Genomic DNA, 25,503 nt, shown 5'->3' with positions numbered 1-25,503 from the left:
TACTGAAATCTGGATAGGCTAACATTGGGACTGTGGTTAGAGCAGTTTTAAGTTCTTCCATTGCCTTTTTCCATTCTGTTGACCAATGATATGTGGCTCCTTTTTTCGGTAGCTTTATTCACATAACCGGATATAAAGCGTCTGTAGAAATTTGACAATCCCAAGAATGATTGTAGTTCTTTCAAATTCTGTGGCTCGGGAAAATTCTTTACATCTTCACTTAATTTTGGATCAGGTCAAACATCTTCACTGGTTATAACATGACCAAGATAGTTCACTTTGTGCAAAATGACATTTATCTATTGACGAAGACGGGTTTGCGCTTATTATACGCCCAAAAAGAGCTTTAGACTCTCAGTATGCTGCTTCATGTTTTCACCAAAAATTATTACATCATCAAGGTAAACAAGTGCTTGAGTTGGGGTGAGCCCTCCTAAAACTGAATCCATCAGGCGTGAAAATGTAGCTGGAGCATTACAAAGTCCAAATGGCATATGAAGATACTTGTATACTCCTGTTGCAGTTACAAATGAATTTTTGCTAGATCATCTGAATGAACTGTTAACTTGTGATAACCACTTGTTAAATCACATACTGAAAAAATTCAACATCTGTCCAAGTTATCCAAGGTTTCCACTAAATTTGGTAAGGGGTGAATGTCTGGTGTGGTCACAGCATTCAAAGATAATCAACACAAAAACGGAACTGTGGTTCTCCAGAAATTGATTTCTTCTTTACAATTACAACAGGCAAACACCATGGTGGGTCTGAAGGATCTCTCGGTTTTATAATTCCAGCTTTTAATTGTTCTTTCACCATGTCTTCTATGAACTCTCTTTGACTGAATGGTATTTGGTAAGGTTTCTGTGTGATTGGAGCTGCATTCCCTGTATGAATATGATGCTGAACCAAATGAGTGACAGGTAAATTTGCACGTTCTTGGAATAAATCTGCATACTCCAACAAAACAGGTGCTAAATTCTGTTCATCAGCTGCCAAATGTTTTTTCTTCTTCCAAATCTTGCGCTTCAGTTCAATATTAACTTTGTCTCCTTGTTGCAATGTTGCGGTACTGTTACAAAAATCTGTGGTTGTAACTGCAGCATTTGTTACCTCATCTGGAATCTGTATTATGTCGCTGTTACTTACACTCGACACTCCAGCAACTTTCGTTCCTCATGGCAAAACAACATCCTCACTGCTCATATTCGTTATTGTAACTGGGACTTTGGCGACCTTCCATTGCTCTTCTTCTGGTCTTTAAGCAACTCCGTGCCCGGGCCCGCTACCTAATCAAATTTCAGAAATGGATTTGCTGGGAATGATATGTAGTTGCCATAGGACCCCCACCCCCTCTTCACAAGTATGGGCGAAACTCCGGCGAATTTCTGGCCACCATCCTCCCACCGGGGTTGCAGGAATTTCTGTACATGGTGTCGTCATTACCAATCCGTACTTTGTCGCAGAAAATTTTGCTCAACACTTTGATCAAGCTTCGGCATCGGTTCAGTATCCGCCCATGTTCCTTCTCCTGAAAGAGCATTCAGAACAACTGCCTTTGTGTTTTTTTTCTCACTGCTCAGAACCGTATAATGCCCCATTTAGCGAGTGGGAGTTTGCCAGTGCCCTCGGCCTTTGTCCTGACACGGCTCCTGGACAGTATTGGATACATAACCAAATGCTCCAACACTTATCGGTGGCTGGCCACCATCGTATATTGACCCTCTTCAACCATCTGTGGGGTGAGGGAGTATTTCCTATCTAGTGGCAGGAAAGCATTGTTGTTCCTGTGTTAAAGCCAGGGAAGCCGCCTCTTTAGTTGGATAGCTACCGTCCAATTAGCTTTACTAACACCCTCTGCAAGCTCCTTGCACGCATGAGAGCCAACGGCTGTTTTGCATCCTTGAATCTCACGGCCTTTTGTCATTGACTCAAAGTGGTTTTTGCTGTGGCCGCTCTATGGTGGATAACTTAGTGCCCCTAGAGTCTGCTATCCGGTCGGCTTTTGCCCATTGGCAACACCTCCTTGCAGTCTTCTTTGTGTTGCATAAAGCCTATGACACCACCTGGCGCCACCACATCCTCACCACCCTTCACAAATGTGGCCTTCGTGACACTCTGCCCATTTTTATCCATAATTTTCTTTTTTGTCACTCTTTCTCGGGTCCAGGTTGGCTCCTCCTACAGCTCTCCAAATCGGCAAAAAAATGAGGTTTCACAGGGTTCGGTTCCGAGTGTCCCTCTCTTTCTCATAGCCATTAATGGTCTAGTGACAGCTGTTGGGCCGACAGTGTCCCCCTCTTTGTCTGCTGACAATTTTTGTATCTACCTTGCCTCTGTAATGGGTGCTGCAGAATGCCGTCTACAGGGGGCAATCTGTCGGGCCCACTCAAGGGTTCTCTACCATGGCTTTCAGTTTTCAGTGGCCAAGACTTGTCATGCATTTCTGCCATCACCTTACAGTCCATCCCCATCCAAAATTGTTCCTCGATGGCCAGCCCCTCGAGGTGGCGGATACCCATCACTTCCCGGGTCTGGTCTTCGATGCCCAGTTGACATGGCTCCCTCACCTTTGCCAGCTGAAGAGGATGTACTGGTCCCATCTCAATGTTCTTAGGTGTCTGTGCAATACCACCTGGGGTGCAGACTGCTCTGTTCTCCTGCGATTGTATCAAGCATTAGTCCAGTCTCGTTTAGACTATGTAAGTCCTGTCTATGATTCTGCGTTGGCTTCGACACTGCAGATACTAGACCCCATCCATCACTGTGGGGTCTGACTTGCGACTGGTGCCTTCCGGACTAGCCTCATATGTAGCCTTCTCACAGCAGCAGGGATTCTGCCACTGTGAGTTTTACCCCAGCAACAGCTGATATCTTATTCACTCTGCATTCGCTGCACCTCAGAGCACTCTAATTATGGTCTCCTTTATCCAGACACGGAGATCACCCTGCCACAGTGACAGCCACGATGTGGGCTTACCATGTCTGTCCGCATTCAGTCGCTCTTTTCTGAGCTCCAGCAATTGCCTTTACCACCTCTCTTCTCCGCTCACGCACATACCCCTCCATGGTGCGTCTCTCGGCTGCAACTCTGTCTTGATCTCTCAATCGATTCAAAGGATTCTGTCCCTCTGATGGCTCTTCGCCACCAGTTCTCCTGTCTCCTCAGTTCCTTTCAGGGTTCAGAAGTGATATGATGGCTCCATGGTTGCTGGCCGCACTGGTTTTGCTTACACCTATGCGCATTGCACGGAAATTCACTCCTTGCCAGAGGGCTGTAGTGTTTTTACTGCAGAATTGGTAGCCATTTGTGCACACATGACCATATCTGCTCCTACTCAGGACTATCCTTCACTATCTGTAGTGACTTATTGAGCGGTTTGCACGCTATCAGCCAGTGCTTCCATCGCCACCCATTGGTCATCAATATCCAGGACTCCCTTTCTCTCCTCGCTCAATGTGGATGCACGGTCGTTTTCATTTGGACCCCAGGCCATGTTGGGACTCCTGGCAATGAACTTGCTGATCGACTGGCTAAATTAGCTACTACCAGGCCATCTCTCACTATTGGCATTCCTGAAATAGACCTGTGCTCCGCATTACGTCGTCAGGTTTTGGGTCTTTGGGATGCAGAATGGAGCACTCTTTCTTCACCGAACAAGCTCAGGCCAATTAAGGATTCTACAACTCGATGGTGATCTTCCTAACAGGCCTCTCGTAAGGCCTCTTTAGTCCTCTGCCGGCTCCACATCGGCCATACTTTTTTGACTCACAGTTATCTCCTCCATCTTGATGACCCCCTCTCTGCCGTTGTGGATCGATGTTGACTGTGGCTCACATATTATTGGACTGCCCTAACTTATCCACCCCAAGACGGACTTTTAGCTTTCCAGAATCACTGCCCCTGGTGTTGGCTGATGATGCCTCAGCGGCGGATCTCATTTTACATTTTATTCGTGATGGGGGTATTTATCGCTTTATTTAAGGGAGGAGCCTTCCACCATATTGGTGAATGGAGGGGACGGTAGGCTTTCATGCTCCCCCCTTCACCCTCACTGGTTTGGCTTCAACTGGTCTTTGTGGTTCACCCTGGCCCTCTGCCTTCCCACTCCTTTCTTCATGGGGTCTGTTATGTCCTGAGCATCTCTCTTGTCTCCTGGGCTTCTTTCTTATTAGTCACTTTCTTTCCCTCAACTCGTCTTCTGTCCTTTTCCTTCCTTCCCTGTCAATAGTTTATCATTTTATGGATGTTGTAGTTCCCTCTTTTAATGTGGGATTTTATCGGTTTTAGTTAATCTCAGGTCAGAGGGAATGGTGACCACGTAGTTTGATTCCTTCTCCAACCAACCAACCTGAATTCCAGCGTTGGATGTCCCCGCATACTCGGAAGATGTTCGTGCTGCTGCTCGAAGTTAACGTTGTGCTGTACCTCTTCAGGAATGTAGATTTTCCATAATTATCCCCATGCTGACATCACTTCTATAAGGGGGTAGTTTGTGTTGTTGCCCCGGATGATGATTACATGAATATTTTGTAAGCGGTGGGTCCTCGAGGTATGGCAGTACGCAAACACCGAGAACTAAGTTTAAAAAGTTCTATTAACAAAGGCAGATTATAAAATGCATGCTACACACATCCATCATCACTGTGTCTGACATCCTAATTACGGTCGTATCGAAAGGCTCCATGGGGAGCTAAGAAATGAGACATATTCGCACCCAAGGCCACACTAGTTAATACGGCGCACTGTGGACTGCTGCCAGTCGCTTACTCTCTGCGTTGCACTGCGGCTGGACGCATGTGCACTGACCAAGCAAACTGTCAGCATTCCAGATAGGTTGGCTGGCAAGCACTTGTTATGTACTGTATGGCTGCGTGCAACCTGTAGACCCTTCCATTACCCCCAGTTATATATACTATATTCATATAGCTGCTTCCTCTTTCTTCGGTTTTCCTGTAGGCAGTACCTGTATTATCTGTAGTTATATATGCTAGCCATTCCTGCCTAGTCAATTTCATTTTATTTGCTGTATTTTTTATCTTTTCTCCTTACATTAATTAAACTGAGTATCTCCTTTGCTATCCAAGTATTTACACTAGGCCTTGTCTTTCTACTCATTTTATCCTCTCCTGCCACCACTATTTCATCTCTCAAAGCTACACATTCATCTTCTACTGTGTTCCTTTCCTGTGCTTCAGTCAATAATTGCTTAATTCTCCCACTGAAACTCTCAACATCATGTGGTTCTTCTCCCAGTCCCATCTCCTTAATTCCTGCCTTTTTACAACTTCTTCAGTTTTAATCTACAGTTCATAACCAGTAAATCATGACCAGAGTTCACATCTGCCTCTGGAAATTTCACAAATGCTTAGCTCAGTATCTGCCATTTTGGCATTTCTGTGATAAACAAAAAGAGGAACTGTATTACAATCATCCTTGATGAAACATTGTGGAACGCTGAATTCAGTATTTTGACCTTCTTTCCGTTGTCTTCCATTTTGGTGCAAGTAAGGTTATTATACGATTGAACATAATTTCAATCTGCTTTACATGACACCAAAACTTCTTCGGATATCTAGCCACATTCTGTTTGTCTGTCAGGTTTTCACTTCTCTTAGATTGTGGGTGAATCATCTTCGCTTTTGTAGAACCCTCTAGTATGGCTATTGAACAGTGGGCTATCCCATCCCTCAAAAACGTGCCTGGAACATACTTGTCTAAGGGATATTATACAATGCTTTTTAGTTTTACGTATTTTTGGTGCACATCTTCATCCTGAGAGCTAAATATTTTATGTTGACTTCTTAAATACTCTGCAATTTGTATCCTGACACTGTTGTACGCAAAAATATTTTCATAGGTTTTTTAACATTGTTTGTGATATTGCAGTCATTGATGCTTTCACAGCCTTATGATCACTGATTGCCACCACACATCAACTGATTCAAAGAGTTGATGTTTGTTTGTTAGTCTGTGTTGTCTTTATGTCACTTTAGCTGATACAAGATGATAGACAACATAAAAGGAAGAGGAAATTGTGCAGACCTGAAGAGGATGGCAGAAGACCGGACAGCCTGGAGAACTATCATGTGAAAACCTGCCTTCTGGCACAACACTAATGATGATCATGTTAGTTAGTAGGTTTGCAGTAAGGTTTTGGAGCATATATTGTATTCAAACATTATGAATCACCTCGAAGGGAATGATCTATTGATACGTAATCAGCATGGTTTCAGAAAACATCGTTCTTGTGCAATGCAGCTAGCTCTTTATTCGCACAAAGTAATGGCCACTATCGACAGGGGATCTCAAGTTGATTCCGTATTTCTAGATTTGCGGAAAGCTTTTGACACCGTTTCTCACAAGTGACTTCTAATCAAGCTGCGGGCCTATGGGGTATCGTCTCAGTTGTGCAACTGGATTCATGATTTCCTGTCAGGAAGGTCGCAGTTCATAGTAATAGACGGCAAATCATCGAGTAAAACTGAAGTGATATCAGGGGTTCCCCAGGGAAGCATCCTGGGACCTCTGCTGTTCCTGATCTATATAAATGACCTGGGTGACAATCTGAGCAGTTCTCTTAGGTTGTTCGCAGATGATGCTGTAATTTACCGTCTAGTAAGGTCATCCAAAGACCAGTATCAGTTGCAAAGCGATTTAGAAAAGATTGCTGCATGGTGTGGCAGGTGGCAGTTGACGCTAAATAACGAAAAGTGTGAGGTGATCCACATGAGTTCCAAAAGAAATCTGTTGGAATTCGATTAATCAATAAATAGTACAATTCTCAAGGCTGTCAATTCAACTAAGTACCTGGGTGTTAAAATTACGAACAACTTCAGTTGGAAAGACCACACAGATAATATCGTGGGGAAGGCGAGCCAAAGGTTGCATTTCATTGGCAGGACACTTAGAAGATGCAACAAGTCCACTAAAGACACACCTTACACTACACTCGTTCGTCCTCTGTTAGAATATTGCTGCGCGGTGTGGGATCCTTACCAGGTGTAACTGACGGAGGACATCGAAAGGGTGCAAAAAAGGGCAGCTCGTTTTGTATTATCACATAATAGGGGAGAGAGTGTGGCAGATGTAATGCATGAGTTGGGATGGAAGTCATTAAAGCAAAACTTTTTCGTCGCGGTGAGATCTATTTACGAAATTTCAGTCACCAACTTTCTCTTCTGAATGCGAAAATATTTTGTTGAGCCCAACCAACATAGGTAGGAATGATCATCAAAATAAAATAAGAGAAATCAGAGCTCGAACAGAAAGGTTTAGGTGTTCGTTTTTCCCGCGTGATGTTCGGGAGTGGAATGGTAGAGAGACAGTATGATTGTGGTTCGATGAACCCTCTGCCAAGCACTTAAATGTGAATTGCAGAGTAATCGTGTAGATGTAGATGTAAATGGTCTAAGATATTGTCCTCACACTTCAGTACTTCAACTGTCTGCTTAAAGCAATTTTCAGACAAGGCATTCAGAACGATGTCACATGAATCCTTCTGTCTTAAACCAGTTCTAATATAGTGAATGCCCCATTCTGTAGAACATTGGCAAGTTGAAGTCTCCTCCTACTATAATAACACAATCACAAAACTTCTTTGTTTTTCTGTAAGTTCTCTCTGAAGTGCTGTGCTGCTACAGCTCCTGATGCAGGTGGTCTATAAAAGCATCTCATTACATTTAAGTCATCTTTGTTGTTTACCTTTACCCAGAGTACACAATGACAATGGCACAAATGTGTTGAAACATGTTCAGGCTTTAAAAAGAATATTTGTTTGCGTTATAATTGAAATATGTTCTCATAATGTAGTGTTACAACACGGTCGCTGGTCTTGAATACCAGTTGATGATTAGGCATAAGGAAAAGTATTTTTACGAATTGTTTGGTGACACAAAGTTTTGGTCCAAGTTGTTGTATGTATTGATATAAAACAGAATCAACTATATTACTTAACAACAATAAATAAATAATATGTTTTACATTATTTAATATAGAAGAGAAATATTGTTAGTAGAAGTAGTAATAGTGATGATGATAAATTACTGGCATTTTAAAATTCTTTTTTTATGGGTTCCAGAATTTTATGCAGTTTTTGAAAACTGTGCAACATAACTTCACTATCGTAAAAAATCTTTTGTTGCAGTTTGTGATGAGTGCAACAGAGAATGGTTTGGTGATTGTCCTTCTCATGGACCACTTATTCATATAATGGATACACAGGTAATAACTGTAGGCTGTTGAATAGCATAACTTAGGAGTAAACAGAATCAAAAATTGACTTCGTTGATTGGAATCAATCATCTATGGATATTTATTTGCAGTCACTGACTGACCGGAAATCCAGAGAAAAAATTTCTTGAACTAATTTAATCTGGAAAAAAAAGCACACTCACTACTGTGGCCTCAGCAGCCGGAGACACTCCCCCCCCCCCCCCCCCCCCCTCTCTGTGCGCGTGCGTGTGTGTTTCTTCTATCTCTGAAGAAAGGCCTTGTTGGCGAAAAGCTCATTTTTTTCTGACAGTCTTGTTGTTGTGCCTATCTGCGTCTCAGCATCTCTGCTATATGGTTAGTAGTTACTACTCTTTTCATAATATTGTTGCATTCCATCCTGGATTTTCCATTGTCGAGTATTACCCATTTTGTGAAGAAATGAGGGACAGATTTCACATACTGTGATTCTGTAACTGGGCAATGCATTCCAGCTATAAGTGGTAGGTAGAAATTTGTATGTCTTCCATGTTTGGTGTTACAACAAGACTAGTATATACTGTAAGGGCTGCAGAAATGATGCTTCAAAATCAAGCCATACTGAACACTACTAGTTATAGGATAAGCCGTAAATGACCGACTCGAAGCAGTGTAACACGGAAAAGAAAAGGGAAAAGGAGAAGTACCATTTATCAAACTGCCTGACAAAAAAAGTGAACCATCCAGAAGACTTTGCCGGATTTCAGTGTAACTTTATACATGTACACGCCAGTAGCCATTATGTAAATGATAAGCATTGCAATTATCTGTGACAGAATGACCACAAGAGTGGATCAGTATTGTTTGTGTTTAATATGTGTGTAATGACCAGGAACTGCATCAGATATTGAATAATCACTGTGAAGGACTCAGAGGTGCTCCATATTTGTATGAGCCATTTTTATTGGCACCTGACACAATTTGAAAGGGGCCTCATTGGGGGGTCTCCATTTGGCCAACTGGTCGAATTGTGCAATATCCAGATTTGTGGGGCATTTGGATGGGATAGTGGCTGAGTGTTGGAATGCATGGTAATGTGAGGGTAGGCATACTATTTGCAATCAAGATTCCAGATGACCATATCCGACCCACAGGAGAGGATCACCATATTGTGCACCAAGCGCGTTGCAACCTCTTCACATTTGCGCCAGCTGTCAGAGTACAAGTAATGGGCTCTTTATAATGTTTTGTGCCATCCTGCATCATTGGATGGAGACCACCAGTGGCTGGACTATGGCTTCCATTACACACCACCACAAAAGGCTGCATTTAGAGTGGTGCTGTGTTCAGGGAGCATGAGTTGCTGACGGATGGCATTGCATTATGTTCAGTGATGAATCACAGATTTGCACTACCTCGGTTGAGCATAGTTGGCAAATATTGTGGCAACCTGGCGAGTATTCGCATTCTTCCAGTGTTTTGGAGAGGCACAGCAGTGTCCTCCTTGCATTGTGGTGTGAGGAGCCATTGGATATGGCTTCCGGTTATGACAGGTAACTTTGATGACCCAATAGTATGTCACAAACATCCTGTATCCTCATGTATTATTTCATGTGACATTATTGTAGTGACATTTTTCGACAGAACAATGTCTCTCAACACATGGTACTTGTCTCAATGAACTGTCTGTGTGATATTAGAGGTACTCCTGTAGTGAGTAAGATTCCCAGATAAGGACCAGTTACAACATTTGTGGGTCAGCTTTCCTCTGGGGAGGACGCAATAATTTTCTGACAGGCTTTCCAACTGTGTCACTGCATGCATCCCAGCCAGGAGGAGTGTGGCATAATACTGATAACTGTCCTCATACTGCTAAGTTCTTTGTAAATTTGATTTGATATTGTGATCACTGCTATAATATCACTTACCGTATCAAACCATTAATTTTCATTTTTGCAGACAATTTTAGGCCTACGTCTGTGCCATTTGTATTTGCAAAGGGTAATTAATCATTTTAGTTCAAGTAACTTGCTGTCAAATGTAAAGTTGTTTCAGAAGAGGCTTAACAACTGAAAACACTGTATTCTCTTTCCTTGGTAATGTACTGGAAGGATTAAACAAAAAGATGGAAACACTAGGCATCTTCTTTGATTTAACTGAGGCATCTGATTGTGTGGGTCACAAAATATTATTACAGAAGTCGGACCATTTTGGAATAAGAGGAGTAGCTCACAATTGTTTTCTCTTGTATTGTTGGGCCTGGTTAAATGGAAGAATGTGCTGAAAAGTAATGTGTCTGAATTTTTTATTCAATTCTCAGTATTGTTTGATGTATTACATGTCATGCATATTACTTCGTCGACTATCCCGCTTCGCTGCCGCATGTTGCAATCTTCTGTCGATAGAGTGCTCCAAATTGTAGCACAGAACATGACGTTTTATAGTCTGGCTCTGTGAACAAAGTCAAACATTCTACAGTGATGGCATCAACAGACTGTAGATATGAAGAACAAAGATGTAGAATGTTAGTAAAGTTCTTTTTATTTAAAAAGATTTCAAAAGTTGTCACAAAAAATTCGGAGCCATTATTTTTCAGCACATCCTCGTAAACAGATGCTAAATCACAGTAATACTTAGTTTTTACAGATTTTAACACACAATTAAACTAAAACTGAAATTCTGATTGTGCAAACTGGGTAGATGATTAGCGAGTAGAAACAATTCAAATTTTTAGGTGTTCAGATAGATAGTAAACTGTCATGGAAATCTCACATTCAGGATCTTGTTCAAAAACTGATGCCTCAGGATGTATCCTATCAACTGATACAACAACAAAAATAATCAATTATAAAATTTTCAAATTTTCTCTGCCTGTCTGGTGAATAACCCCTGATCGGCATTGTGGATGACTGTTCCATAATCTTTCCCACTTCCTAAACCTCGCCACTCCTTGTCCTTCATCCCTGTTCCTTCCCCTTCAACTCTTCTTCCAGGAGGAGGAGCAACTGACTTTGTAAGCTTACACGTTTTCTTACTTTTTTTGTGTGTGTGTGTGTGTGTGTGTGTGTGTGTGTGTGTGTGTGTGTGTGTGTGTGTCATTACACTGCATTTTAAAAAAATCTTTGGTTTGGAATCTCATTGGTCAGAGTAGAATTGTCTTCAATGATGAGTCCTATCTCAAACTGAGCCATGATGACCAGTGAAGATGAGTCTTGAGATGCCCCAGACAGTGATGGGATACCATCCTGACTGAGATCAGCCATATGGCCTGACAGCCAGGACCAATGGCCTGTGGGTACATAGCAGGATGCCTTTGATTGTCATCCATAGCACCCTTACAACACAGCCCTATTTTGTTGCCCTTCATGGCAACCAATTCTTGTCTTATATTTCAGCAAGATAATGCCCACCCCCACACAGTGAGTGTTTCTACTAGTTGTCTTCATGCTTGCCAAACCCTACCTTCGCCAGCAAAGCCACCAGATTTATCCTCAATTGAGAATGTTTGGAGTATTATGGGAGACCCATCCAACCAGCTTTGGATTTTGATGATCTATTATTATTATTATTATTATTATTATTATTATTATCATCATCATCATCATCATCAATATACTTATTAGTGAGAGTGGTCAGACACAGAACATTGGCAGCCAGTAGTCTTTCAATTTCTGCAAGTTCAGAAGCAGTGTGTCCAGCAACCAGGTGATTTCCATACATTAAGCTAATTATTATGCACACATTTAACTTGGTTGATTTAAAATGGGGGTGCCTTGTGTTTATGAAGCAAGTGTCGCTAATGGGAAGAGTTCTACAGAGTAAGCATGTTTTGTAACAGGCACCTGAGGAGGAATTGTAGATAGCAGTTGTGATGAACTGAGATTTGATTCATCATCCCTGAAAAAAATAATGTTAGAAATAAATGGTACAAATTCTCAGAATACACAGTGTGATGGTGAATTTTGCTATAATAGAACTACATATTGTAACTGTTAATGAAAGAAGTCATTGTAATGCAGAATCATTAAATTTTTGCTAATTGACTTTTTTAGTGAAATGTAGTTTGTTCATCTCATTACATGGGAGAACTTTCAAGTTCTATAGTAAGAACATTCTTAAGAGAAATACAAAGTTAGCATTATCTTATAAACACTTCAGAGACACAGCTACAAATACCTACCATTGTTTACAGTGCACAAGAAAACATAAAATTAAAATAAAATGTATAATTCCCTTGTTCAGACTGTGAAACTTTCCAGAATGAATTCATCAGTACAATAACAGCGCTTTTACAACAGAAGAGTAAAAAGAGATCTTTTCAGTGAACCAAGCACCATGTTGAATATATTACTTACTGCCTTTTAAATTATTGTAAAATTTTAACCCCATGTGCTCTCGTGTTCAGGCAAGGAGTTTTAAATGGTGCGTTGGAAGTTTAAACTTACATTTGTGGCAAATGCTGTAAATGGTGGAAGCAGACAGTATCAAGTGTGTGTAGGTTTTTGTATAAGAATAAACACGTCACATATGCAAACAGTGAGAAAATGATAGCATTGTTAAACTGAATTAATATTGGTGGACGGGATATAAATTGACTGGCAACACACATGTTCCTAAATATTTTCTTCTGTAATATGGAGACCGTTGCTGAGTTTCCACGCAATAGTATGCCATAATAGATAACCAACTCAAAGTAGCTGGATAGACTATCTTTCTTCTGTTTGTGTTTGTGGTGTGTGACAAAATGCACATTGAAATGCGCTAAGCTATTCAGTTATTTTGCCAAGGGGTGAGTATGTATCTTCTGGTTTAAATTTTTTTATAGGTCTAAGAATTTTCACATGATTTTCTTCTGTGATTTTTTCTCTCTCTCTCTCTCTCTCTCTCTCTCTCACACACACACACACACACACACACACACACACACACACACACACACACACACACACACACACACACACACACACACAGACAGATAATACTATTACACAGTAAGACATTTTTCTGTGAAATAGGAGTAGTTGACAAGCAGATATTGTCCCTCTTATGCCAAAATAATGAACATGCAAAAAATGGTGATTTTGATTTATATGCATCTTGCATCTGTGATTGTCATTATTTGTGTTCTTTTTTATGGAAAAACTACAGATGCATGCCAGCAGAACAACTCTACAGTTGTATCAGTTTGTATGACTCTGTACAATAACAATGCAAACTTACAGTCAGTTGACCATGCATTATTTCTAACAGGTCCCACAGAAATGGACCGTTACTCTATGCACTGCAAGGCATATGTGAAATTGTACCACTCTGAAGGATAGGTACAAATCATTTGAAACTTCAGGAGGAATCCTTATCATTTTGTCAGCCATACTATGCTGTACAACAGTTTTCTAAACTTCAAAAATGAGTAGAATGCACAGTCTTTGTCTACTACTCCACAAAAGAAACAAATCTCTTTCAGATTACATTAGATTGCCATGTGGAGTGGCCGCGCGGCTTGGGGCACCATGTCACTGTTTGCGTGGCCCCTCCTGCTGGAGGTTCGAGTCCTCCCTCGGGCATGGGTGTATCTGTTGTTCTTAGAATAAGGTAGTTTAAGTAGTGAGTAAGTCTAGGGATTGATGACCTTCGCAGTTTGGTCCCATGGGAATTCACATACGTTTGGACATTAGATTAATACTTGATCCATAGATCATGAATGTAACACTTTTGTAATGATGTGGAATGTGTCAGTTTAACAAAAGGTTTTGTTTTACTTAAAAGTTACGAATTTATATCTAAAAATTCATCTGTTGAGTAGGAGTAGTTGTCATTTGGAAATTGTTTAAATTTTAGTTGACTATCTATCAGACTTTTGATGCAATTTGGTAAGTGGCCAAAGATTTTTGTTGCAGCATAATTCACCCTTTCTGTGCTAAAGTCAGATTTAACCCAAAGTAGTGAAGATCAGCCTTTCTCCCAGTACTGAAGCTATTCACATGTTGCTTTTGGATTGCGATGGTTATTAATAACAAATTTCATAAGGGAATATATATTGACAATAACGCTAATAGCATAAGTAGCTGAACTAAACATTTTAGCAGATCATCAATGTGTTTCTTCCACTTCAATCTCTCACCAACGCAGACAACCAAAAATTTGGAATATTCTGCATTAGTTATAAACTTCTATTCCAGTTCTGTTTTTATTAATAATATTGTGTCGTTTCCTGTACAGAACTGTATATACTGTCTTTTATCAAAATTTAATGAGAGTCCATTTGTAGAGAACCGCTTAATAATTTTCTGGAAGACATTATTTACAATAAAGTGTTTTACAAGACAGAATTTGAAGGGGCCTTTAGTGAAGTGCCATAAAAAATACAAAAAACAAAATAAGCAGAACCTGCAACAAATACGTATATCCGTTTCCAGGGCACACACAAAAAAAACTTCCAATAGCAGCAGGAATACTTAAGGATCTGCCCACAACATATAAGAACAGCCAGTTATGCAGATCATCATATATATTGCAGAATGAGTTTTTGCTCTGCAGTGAAGTGTGAGCTGATTTGAAACTTATTGACAGATGAAAACTGTGTGCCAGACTGGGACACAAACCTGGAATCTTTGCCTCTTAAATCAGTGTACACTCGCTGCAGAGTGAAAATTCATTCTAGGAACAATCCCCCCACAGGCTGTGGCTAAAAGACATGTCTCCATAATATTCTTTCTTCCCATTGTGCTAGTCCCAGAGATATACAGGAGAAATTCTTTGAAGTCTGGAGAATAGGAGGAGTGGTACTGGTGGAAGTAAAGGTGTGAAGTCAGGTCATGTGTCTTAGTTGAATAGCTCAGTAGGTGGATTACGTGCCCATGAGAGGTGAAGGTCCCAGGTTTGAGCACTGGTCCAGCACACAGTTTTAATCTGCCCTTATGGATACTATCATAGTTCATTGAGCAATGAGACTATGTGGTGCTGTGCCTGAGCTCAGGGTGGCTGTTCTTCTGGAAAACCTGGAATTTTCAGGGAATTACATTTTACCTGAAAAAATCAAGGAACTCTCTGGGGATTTCGTAAAACCTCATGGCATTTTGCGTTTTTAGCGTAGCCTTGAAATTGAAATTAATTGAGTTTTAATTTATAAAACTTTTAAAATACTTAACATCTCAAAGTATGTTAATTATATTGTCATTTAGAAGAAGGTGTAATTAGATGAATGACGGACACTAACTTAACAAAGGTTTATTCAGCACTTGCACGTAGAAGAGCACGGAGCGAACTGCCTCCGGCCAGAACACATACAGTGTATGCACAGCTACAGAACATTCCAGTACAATGATTCTTGACATTTGTGGATACTTCTAGAATGTACTCGAACCGAATATAGAAATTAAAATTGTACAGTCCAGGTAAGTTTTGAACTCACAACCCTTTGTGCAATAGTTCAGTATCATAACTACTAAACCACGGCGCTACTCGGCTCCTGGTGCGACATTGCTCCCTCCTTAAAAGAACAGCATCTTGGTGTTATGTCCTCCTAGTCCTGTAACGAGTCATCGGTCCTGCATACTCCGACTCCCGATGACTGATTCTTGCCCTGGCGATGATCTTCTTAGAACTTTTTTTGCCGCTGTGCTCTTCATCACCTTTCTGCTTGTTGCCTGTTGCTGGAGCTTCGAAATTGCGCTGGGTTACAGGATCCTTATAGGGCTTCATTCAAAGGACATGGACTGTACCTCTGATCTTTTGTCATGTGTTGGGGTCTAAATCTTCAGCTTCATAAGTAACATCAGGCAACTGTCTTACAACCTTATGATGTCGAAATTAGCGCCTGAGGAGCTTCTCAGAGAGACCCACCTTCCTAACAGGAGTGAAGATCCAGACAAGGTCACCTGGTTGGTAGAAAACAGGACAGTGGGTTGCGTCATACCTTCGGCGATCATTTTCTTGAGCCTGCAGCGTGCGGAGTTAAGGTAACTTCCAAGCTTCCTCAGCTCTGGTTAACACCTGGCTGATGTAGTCGTCATCCATGTCACCAGGATGTAACGAAAACTCAGTGTCCATCGTCGTCATTGCCTCACGCCCATGCACCAGGAAAAATGGTGTAAATCCTGTTGTGTCTTGTTTGGCAGTGTTGTAGGCAAACGTCATGAATGGTAGCACCTCATCTCAGTTGCTCTGCTCAACATTGATAGCATGTCGATCAAGGTCTTATTAAAGTGTTCAGCAAGCCCGTTAATTTGCAGATGGTAGGCAGTTGTCATGTGATGAGTAATGTTGCGCCAACGGTTCATCTCTGTCACAAGGTTCGATTTAAAATCTTTCCCTCGAACTGTAATTAATGATCTTGGGGCACCGTGCTTTAATACAATGTCTTCCACAATAAATTTGGCTACCTTGGATGCTTTGACTGTTTTCACGGCTGTTGTAATGGCATAGCATGTCAGATAATCAGTGCAAACAATAATCCGTCTATTGCCACTAGCAGACATTGGAAATCGTCCAAGGAGGTCAATCCCAACATTCTGGAAAGGCGTTTCGGCTGGTGGAGTTGGTATGAGTCAGCCAGGTGGTTTCTGGGGAACTGCCTTTCTCCTCTGGCACTCTCAACAGTGCGACACATAGTGACGGATGCTCCTAAATAAACGTGGCCAGAAAAATCGCATGCGGATTCTATCGTATGTCTTAATAAATCCTAAATGTCCGACCTCAGGTGTGTCATGGAATTTCTGTAGAACATCTAAGTGCATGTGTTTAGGAATCACTGATAGCCACCTCTTTCCAAATGGATAAAAGTTTTTCTTACAAAGTAATACATTAACCACCTCTGAACAATTTAAGGCAAGCATAATTTGGCGTCATCCTCCTGCTCAGCTGAGAGACCCTGGAGTGCAGCGAGACAGTCACTATCTTCATCAAAGTCTTGATGGTCTTGCACAGGGTTCCTTGAGAGACAGTCGTCATCTTGGTGTTTTCTTCCACTTTTGTACATTATGGTAATGTCATACACTTGAAGGTGTAGTGCCCGCCTGGCAAGTCGTCCTGTTGGATTCTTAAGACCAGTCAACCAACAAAGTGAATGATGGTCTGTAACAACTGTGAATGGCCTTCCATAGAGATACTGTAGAAACTTGCACATGGCCCAGATCACAGCAAGACATTCTTTTTCTGTAGTTGTGTAGTTTCTCTCAGCTTTTGTAAGTGTCCGAGAAGCGTAGGCCATAACCTTCTCTTTTTCCATCCAAAATTTGCACCAGAACAGCACCGATCCCATACCCATGGGCATCTGTGTGTAGTTCTGTAGGTGCTCTCTCATCATAGAGACCAAGTAAAGGGTCAGTCACCAGAGCTTTTTGCAGCACATCGAAAGAATCATGTTGAGCACCACTCCAGATAAATTTAGCATCATCTTTTAACAACGCTGGAGCGGCCTGGCTTTGACACAAAAGTCTTTGATAAAACGACGGTAATAAGAAGATAATCCAAGGAAGCTTCTCACATCTCTAATACTTTCAGGGAAAGAAAATCCAGAATGGAATGTAACAATACCAGAGAAGGAAAGTTGCTACTGTAGTGGATATGCTGAGTCATGATAGGCACAATAAAAAGATTTACACACTCATATCCTTTGGCCATTAAGGCCTTTGTCACCTGACAAAGCATCTCCACTATATGGTGAATAGCAACTTCCCTTACCTGGTATTGTTACTTTTAGGAATAGGAAATTTCATTATAGATCTCACCTTTCCTGTGTCTGGCTGCACACCTTTGTTTGACACAGGGTGTCCAAGTATTTTGATTTCTTTTGCTCCAAAGAGACACTTTCTGGGATTAAATTTTAGTCCACCTTGTTGGAGACACTTAAGAACAGCCCCGGTATTTTTTTTATATGTTTATTAAATGTCTCTGCCCACATTGTCCACTTCAGATGACTTAGAAGATTATCCATCATCCATTCAAAAGTTGCTGGTGCATTACATAAACCAAACGGCATTACCTTAAACTCATACAGGCCCTCAGGGGTGAAGAATGCAGTTTTCTCACGATCAGTCTCATCTACTTCTGTTTGCCAGTATCCCGAGTACATGTCCACAGTTGAGAAAAACTTAGCCCCCTTCAGACAATCTAGTGTGTTGTCAATTCGTGGAAGAGGGTAAACGTCCTTTTTAGTTATGTTATTAAGCTTTCTGTAATCAACACGAAAGTGCCAACTGCCATCCTTCTTCCTGATGATGAGGTACACTGGTGATGACAATAGGCTCTGCAAAGGCTGAATGATGTCATTAATCATCATTTTCTCTACCTCATCGCAAATTATTCAATATTCTGTTGCTGACACACAGCATGCTCTCTGGCTTATTGGTTGATGGTGTCCAGTACTAATTGGTGCTTCACCATCGATTTGTCTAATTTGCTCCTCACCTGTGGACTGAAGCATTCAGAGAACTCTTGAAGAATGGCAAGTAGCTTCTTCTGTTGTTCCTCGGTGAGATCTGGTGATAGTCGAGTTAGAAGATCTTGTCTTGTAGTGGTAGCGCTAATTTCGCCCACAGACTCAGCATGGGAGATTTCTATGATGCTCAGCTGTTCCACAGTTAATGGCTCAGTGTTTGCTATGCACATGCGTCTTGAAAGGATCTGCGGTTCTCGGCAACAGTTAACTATCCACAATTCACCGAATCCTTTCTTAAAAAAGATGGCAGAGGCTGGGATGACCAAGTTATTCTTTAGTGGTATGCTTCTCTTACATTCCACTACAAGATCCATGCGTTGATGCATGGCATGACACATGACAGTTATCTTCATAGCGCTGATTCCAGGAATGATCACTTCATCCAGCACACACAGTCTCCACACGCTCAGGTGCGCACCTTCCTGTCCACAGTATCTCATCTCATCTAGCATAATCTTCAAGTGACCACAATCTATAATTGCCTGAGAAGCTTTCAAAAAGTCCCATTGGAGAATGACATCATGACTACACTCTTGTAAGACTTTGAATTCTAATAGCTGTGTATGGCCACTTATACCCACATGAATGACACACCTTCCTGTAGGTTTTAAATATTTCCCATCAGCTACCTTCAGCAGAGGTGTTTTGTTGTCGACGAATATGGTTTTCTGCAACTGGCGACAGTACTTCTCCGAAATTACTGAATATGATGCTCCAGACTCCACAAGAGCTTGGGCTGGTCTGCCATGCATTAGGATATCGACATAGTTTCCTATCATTTTTGCAGTGGTTTCTCTTTGGCAACCCCACCTCCAAGGAAGGTTGCACCCTTTAGTTTTCCAGGTTGCGGCAGCTAGGTGATTGGTTGGAGCTTCTAAATGGCAATGGAGACCTTGATCGATGTGTTGGAGAGCGTCCTTTCCAGTGGCTAGCTTGCAGCGATGGTGACCTACGTTGTCCTGCACCCACACCTTCTCGTTCATCTTCATCATCCTGGAGTTGTCATCGGCTAAGATCGGTCTGCTGTCTTCTGGCATGGGCGTCATCAAATATCCACTGCCTTTCTCGACAATAGCACACCACATATTCAGGTTGTCTGCAGTGGAAACATCCTGTTTGGTTATCCTGCATCACCCAGATGTCAGTCTTTCTTGGTGCCCAAACAGGTTCCTCATGCGGCATTGTAGGAATGTAACTCCGCCTGGGTCACAACTTTTTCACTGTTTTATAGGGAAATGAAGGACGTGAGGTTGAGTTCAATGTCTGTTCCACTTCCTCCCTTATGACCTCTTGAAGCGTCTGGGTTTTTTGCTCGCCGTGAAATCCAAGTGCCTTCTGAACTTCCTCTCAGAGTATCTGATGAAGAACACTTGTGAAATAAGTTGCTTCCTCTGTCACAGACATCTATACGACGTTTGGAAACCATTCAAACTTCTTGTGTGTAATTCTTTTTTGATGCATTGCCTCGACATACTGGCACCATTTTATGTCGTCTGCTGTCGAAACTTCCTTCAGGAGTAGGGCTTGATATATGTCCTCAGCAACACCGTTCATGAGATGTGCAACCTTATCTTCCTCCTTCATTCTAGGATCCACTATTTTGCCCAGCTCCAAAATGTCTTGAATGTAGGATGCTGTAGTTTCTCCTGGACGCTTGCACTTCTGTTGTTGTGTGTCACCGAAATACTTGCGCAGTTCTGCCTGGAATACTTCCCAGCTTGTGAATGTCTCCTCGTCTCGTACCATTGCTTGACAGTGCCCTCCAAGTAGAAAAATACGTTAGCCAAACACACGGTGTCATCCCATTTGTTAAATTTGGCTATATACTTATATACCTTCAGCCACTTGTTTGTATCTTGGCAATCGTTACCAGAAAACCCAGAAGGATGTCACATGTGGTGGCACACAGTTGCTGTCATCGTAACATCCTCATCTTCTTCTGTCTCTGATAGGTTGCGATCTGTTGAACATGGCTCGAACTCAGGTTTCTCGCTACGTATATGGTGGCTCTGTCATGGCCTGATGGGAGCCACTGTGTTGTCAATAATGTGGAGAAGGTGTAATTAGATGAATGACAAACACTAACTTCACTTAACAAAGGTTTATTCAGCACTTGCACATACAAGTGTGTGGAGCGAACTGCCTCCGGCCAGAACACATACAGTATATATATACAGCTACAGAACATTCCAGTACAATGATTCTTGACATTTTTGGATACTTCTAGAATGTACTTGAACCGAATATAGAAATTAAAACTGTACAGTCCAGGTGAGTTTTGAACTCACGACCCTTCATGCCTTCTGCTGCGACAATATGAATATTATTCCTTGTGAATTATCGATGTATGAAAACTGGTTGAACTACTGATTATGACTGGTATATAGCTCATCTAAGAGAAAAGAGGAGGACTTTGCTGTAGCTTGAAGATTTCTGTGGATTGGTTGTTTACTGTTTTATTGTTCATCCAATATTTTGTTTGTAGTTTATAATGTTTATTTTGAAGCAATAACATTTGATTTATTATCCAGTATGTATGATCTAGTCTATGTCCTAAAATTTGTAAATGCAGTAACAGTCAATCGAATGCTAGTTCATTCCATAAATTACCATAGTTGATTTTTTTAAGTCTCTGTGGAACATTCAATCATCTTTATCTCAAAACAAATATAATATGCATTCATTCTTTTGACATAAAGGGAACAAAATGATTTCAGTTTGCAGTTGAAGTTAATTTTATTATCCATTAAATTATTTAAGCTACTAGATAAATAATCAAAGGATCTTATGGCAGCTTACCTGGTACCTTCCTGAGCTACATTAAGTCAGTGACTGATAGTGTTAATCATTTCTCCTTCTGTTATTATACACTGTCCAGTCACATTAATGTGACCACTCGTCAGAACCCTGAATAACCATGCTTTGCAGTGTGGACCACCATGAGAGTGTTGATGAGGTTCTGGAAGACACTTCCGGATGTAGAGCAATGTTCATTGCAGTGCTGTGAGCAGCTGCACTAGGTTTCTCAGTTGAGAATGCATGATGCGAACAGTCTGATTGAGATAGTCCCACAGATTCTTAATTGGACTGAAATTTGGGGAGTTTCGTGACCAGGGGACTACAGTAAACTCATACTGGTGCTTTCTAAACCATGCACACACACTGCGAGCTTTGTGGCACATTGCATTGTCCTTCTGGTACATGCCAGTGTGCTGAGGAAAAACAAACTGCATGTAGTGGTGGACATGGTCACCAATGCTAGACACATAATTGTGTTTATCCATTGTGCCTTCAAGGATGACTATATCACCCAGGGGATGCCATTAAAACATTCCACATACCGAAACACACTGTCCTTCGGCCTGCACCCTTCTGAAAATTGTTGCACGGCCATACACACCAATGGCCATCTGTCTAACGGAGCATAAAATGCAATTCATCTGAAAAGGTCACCTGTTGCCACTTGTAGAACCCTGAATTGTGGTATTGCCATGGAAATTGCAGCCTACATTGCCGATGAACAGCTCTCAGCATTGGTGCATGAACCAGGCGTCTGCTGTGAGGACCAGGTGCAACCAAGTTTGCTGAACAGTTATTTAGGAGATACTGCTGGTGGCCCCTAGGTTCATCTGGGCAATTAGTTGCTTAACAGTTGCATGTCTATTCACCTGTACACATCGCCACAGCCATCCTTCACTCCTGTCATCTGTGGCCTGTGGTGCACCACAATTGTCTCAGTACTGGTTTTAGATAGTGCCATTTTGCCGTCCACAGTGTATTTTAACCATGCCATCATACAAAAACAGTTTACAAACTTTGCCATTTCAGAAGTGTTTCCCGACTTGGCCCAAAAGCCAATGATCATGACCTTTAGGATATCAGATAAATTGCTCCATTTCTGCCTTATGACAATGACCTTGCTGGTTGTCATTTCCCCCAGACATGCTATATATACCGTACATTGCTAGTGCTGCTACGTGCCGCGTGTGAGTGGTTATTGCACATTGATGCTGAACATAGGCGGTGGTCACGTTAATATGACATGACGATGTATTTACGACTATTGCTGTGGCTGATTGTTTATTGACAACTGACTTCATAAGAGAGTAAATGTACTGTCACATTGTTGCCAGACCCAACTATTTGAAGAATTGTCTACAGGAGATACCACACATTATGTTTATTGCACACTTCTGTGCAACTTATTCTTTTTTCCTCGATGACGACTTACCTGATTATATGATTCTAAGGAAAAATAAGTCAGCTTTTTTTTACATTTTCATCTCCAAGATCGGGTGATGTGTGTAACACAAAAGTAACAGCACTTGTACGTTTAAGGTGATATGTTATATAAAAACAAAGATGAGGTGACTTACCGAACAAAAGTGCTGGCAGGTCGATAGATACACAAACAAACACAAACATACACACACAATTCAAGCTTTCGCAACAAACTGTTGCCTCATCAGGAAAGAGGGAAGGAGAGGGGAAGACGAAAGGAAGTGGGTTTTAAGGGAGAGGGTAAGGAGTCATTCCAATCCCGGGAGCGGAAAGACTTACCTTAGGGGGAAAAAAGGACAGGTATACACTAGCACACACGCACATATCCATCCACACATACAGACACAAGCAGACATATTTAAAGACCATGTAATATGTAATATGTAATATGTTACTTCCAGTTCACTCCTACAAATTTAGACTGTTGTGTTCATTTAATAATTTACCCTCGTACTTTATTTGTAATGGTGTGGTAAGGCATTGTGCAGCACTGAACTGCATATGCTGTGTTTTATATAAATTCAGTGACTTGCAGAGAACAGTTATCAATTTTCAGGAAAATGTTAGTTACATTATGTGTTGAAGTTACTGCATTAGGTTTGTTTATAATACTTCCATCGTCAGCAAGGAGAACTAATTCTGCTCCTTGGATATATGATGGCAGATTAAAAAAAAAAAAAAAAAAAAGAATAATAGTGGATCCATTATTTATTCCAGTGTTATACCTGTAGTGATTATGCTCCATCCTGAGGATGCTGTTTGATTGTGTACATTTCCTGAGTTTCTTAATGTAGCACCGTGCATCCTTTAGGTTATGTAGGATGAAAGCTAGTTGTCGGCAACACCCAGTTACCATAAATTTGAGCTTCTCCAGGAGAATACAGTGAGCTACAAAGTCAAATGCTTATGACAAGTCATGGAAAACACCAGTTGGCGATAATTTGTCATTCAAATTTTGTAATATCTGATGACACAATACTTCTTGTAACATGTAATCTGTCCTATGGTGTTTCAGAATGAATATTGAGCTTTCAAGGCTTTGTAGCATTTATCACATCCAACTTGTGATTATAAACAATACATCAAATGAATAAGCAAGACAATTTTGTTTTTCTTACAAGTGTTCAATGGGAGCACCATTCATCAGTCGTATGACACACATCGGGTCTCCCAAACATTAATCAACACGTCTGATGTGATTGTTGCAACAACTGCTTCAGTCCTGTTTCTAAAGTCTGGTATACCAGCTGGTACTAGACGCACATAAATGTGATTCTGCATGAAACCCCAGATGTAAAAATCATATTTTGTCAGACTGCATGAGTGTGAAGGTCATGCTAAAACAGTTCTGTGACATGGCCCCTTGCAGCCAGTCAAGCAGTCAGTTACAACTCTGCTTAACCAGTCGGGTACTGAGTTATGCCAGTGAGGCAGTGCACCATCCTACTGCCAAATAAAATATGGTGCCTCAGTTTCTTCCAATTGAAGAAATAACCATAGTTCTAGTGCATCAAGATAAGAAATGCCAGTTATAGTTGCTTCGCAGAAAAAGTGAGGCCCATAAACTTTCCCCAGAGAAGGACACAAAAACCATTCAATTTAGGGAAGTATTGTTGCAACTGTGCCATCTTGTGGGGATTTGCTGACCCCCAGATACACACATTGTGTGTGTTCACATTTCCACTTACTTGAAATGTTGATTTATCACCAAAGACAATACGACCCAGAAAATCTTCATCATGTAGCAACATTTTGTTTGCAGCTGTTAGAAGTTCTAAAGCCTACAGACTGTGGTTTACGTGCCAACTTTGCAAATGATAAGGCGTACAAACAACAGTTTGAGTTAGTCTTTCATTTGATGTGCTGTCTGCATTTGTAAGTTGAATGTGATAAATGCTACAAATCTCCAAAACCCCAATATTCAATTTGAAACACCTGGTGTTATGTAACACAAAGCCAAAGGGTTCAATTAAGTGTTCTTTTCATAACTCTTATTGATTGCAATTAGCAGGCTCTCAACTGCTTTGTAGTTGATTTCGATACAAAGCCAAATTGATTTCGATTAGTAACGTATTTCTTTACAAAGGCTGCAAACCTATTAATGTACACAGTTCTCTATTCTTGATGTAGCTGGGATGTTTGATATGGACTTGTAGTTAATTTGGTATGTCTCTGTCACTCTGTCTGTACTGGAAATGTAAAAGTTATTTTAAGGTATTCTGGGAAAGATTTGTTTAGTTGCTGAAACCATAGCTTACTGTATTTCACTTTCATCAGTATTGTTTTGTGTGCTTCGCACCCCGATGATTCCTCCCTCCCTTTCAGTCTCCCCCCCACCCCTCAAATGTCCCTTCCACACTCTACCTTGGAGGCAGCGTTTCAGCATATTAGTTGTCATTACTGTGTGGTGCAAGAGAGCTTGCAGAGTTTACGAAATACTCAATGAGAGCATGACAGTTGTTTGGGATGATGTATCTTGCAGTAATCGTGTTTGTTTAACTTTTTATTGTGTTCCAGGTTGCTTTACATGCAGGCATTTTTATAATTCAAGATATACTCCCAGTTTGCTTTGCATTCGAGCTGTATGCTTCTT

Source organism: Schistocerca serialis, chromosome 9, assembly GCF_023864345.2.
Source record: "Schistocerca serialis cubense isolate TAMUIC-IGC-003099 chromosome 9, iqSchSeri2.2, whole genome shotgun sequence".
Lineage (NCBI taxonomy): Eukaryota > Metazoa > Arthropoda > Insecta > Orthoptera > Acrididae > Schistocerca > Schistocerca serialis.
The sequence above is the reverse complement of the archived record's forward strand: the minus strand, read 5'-3'. Positions refer to the sequence as shown.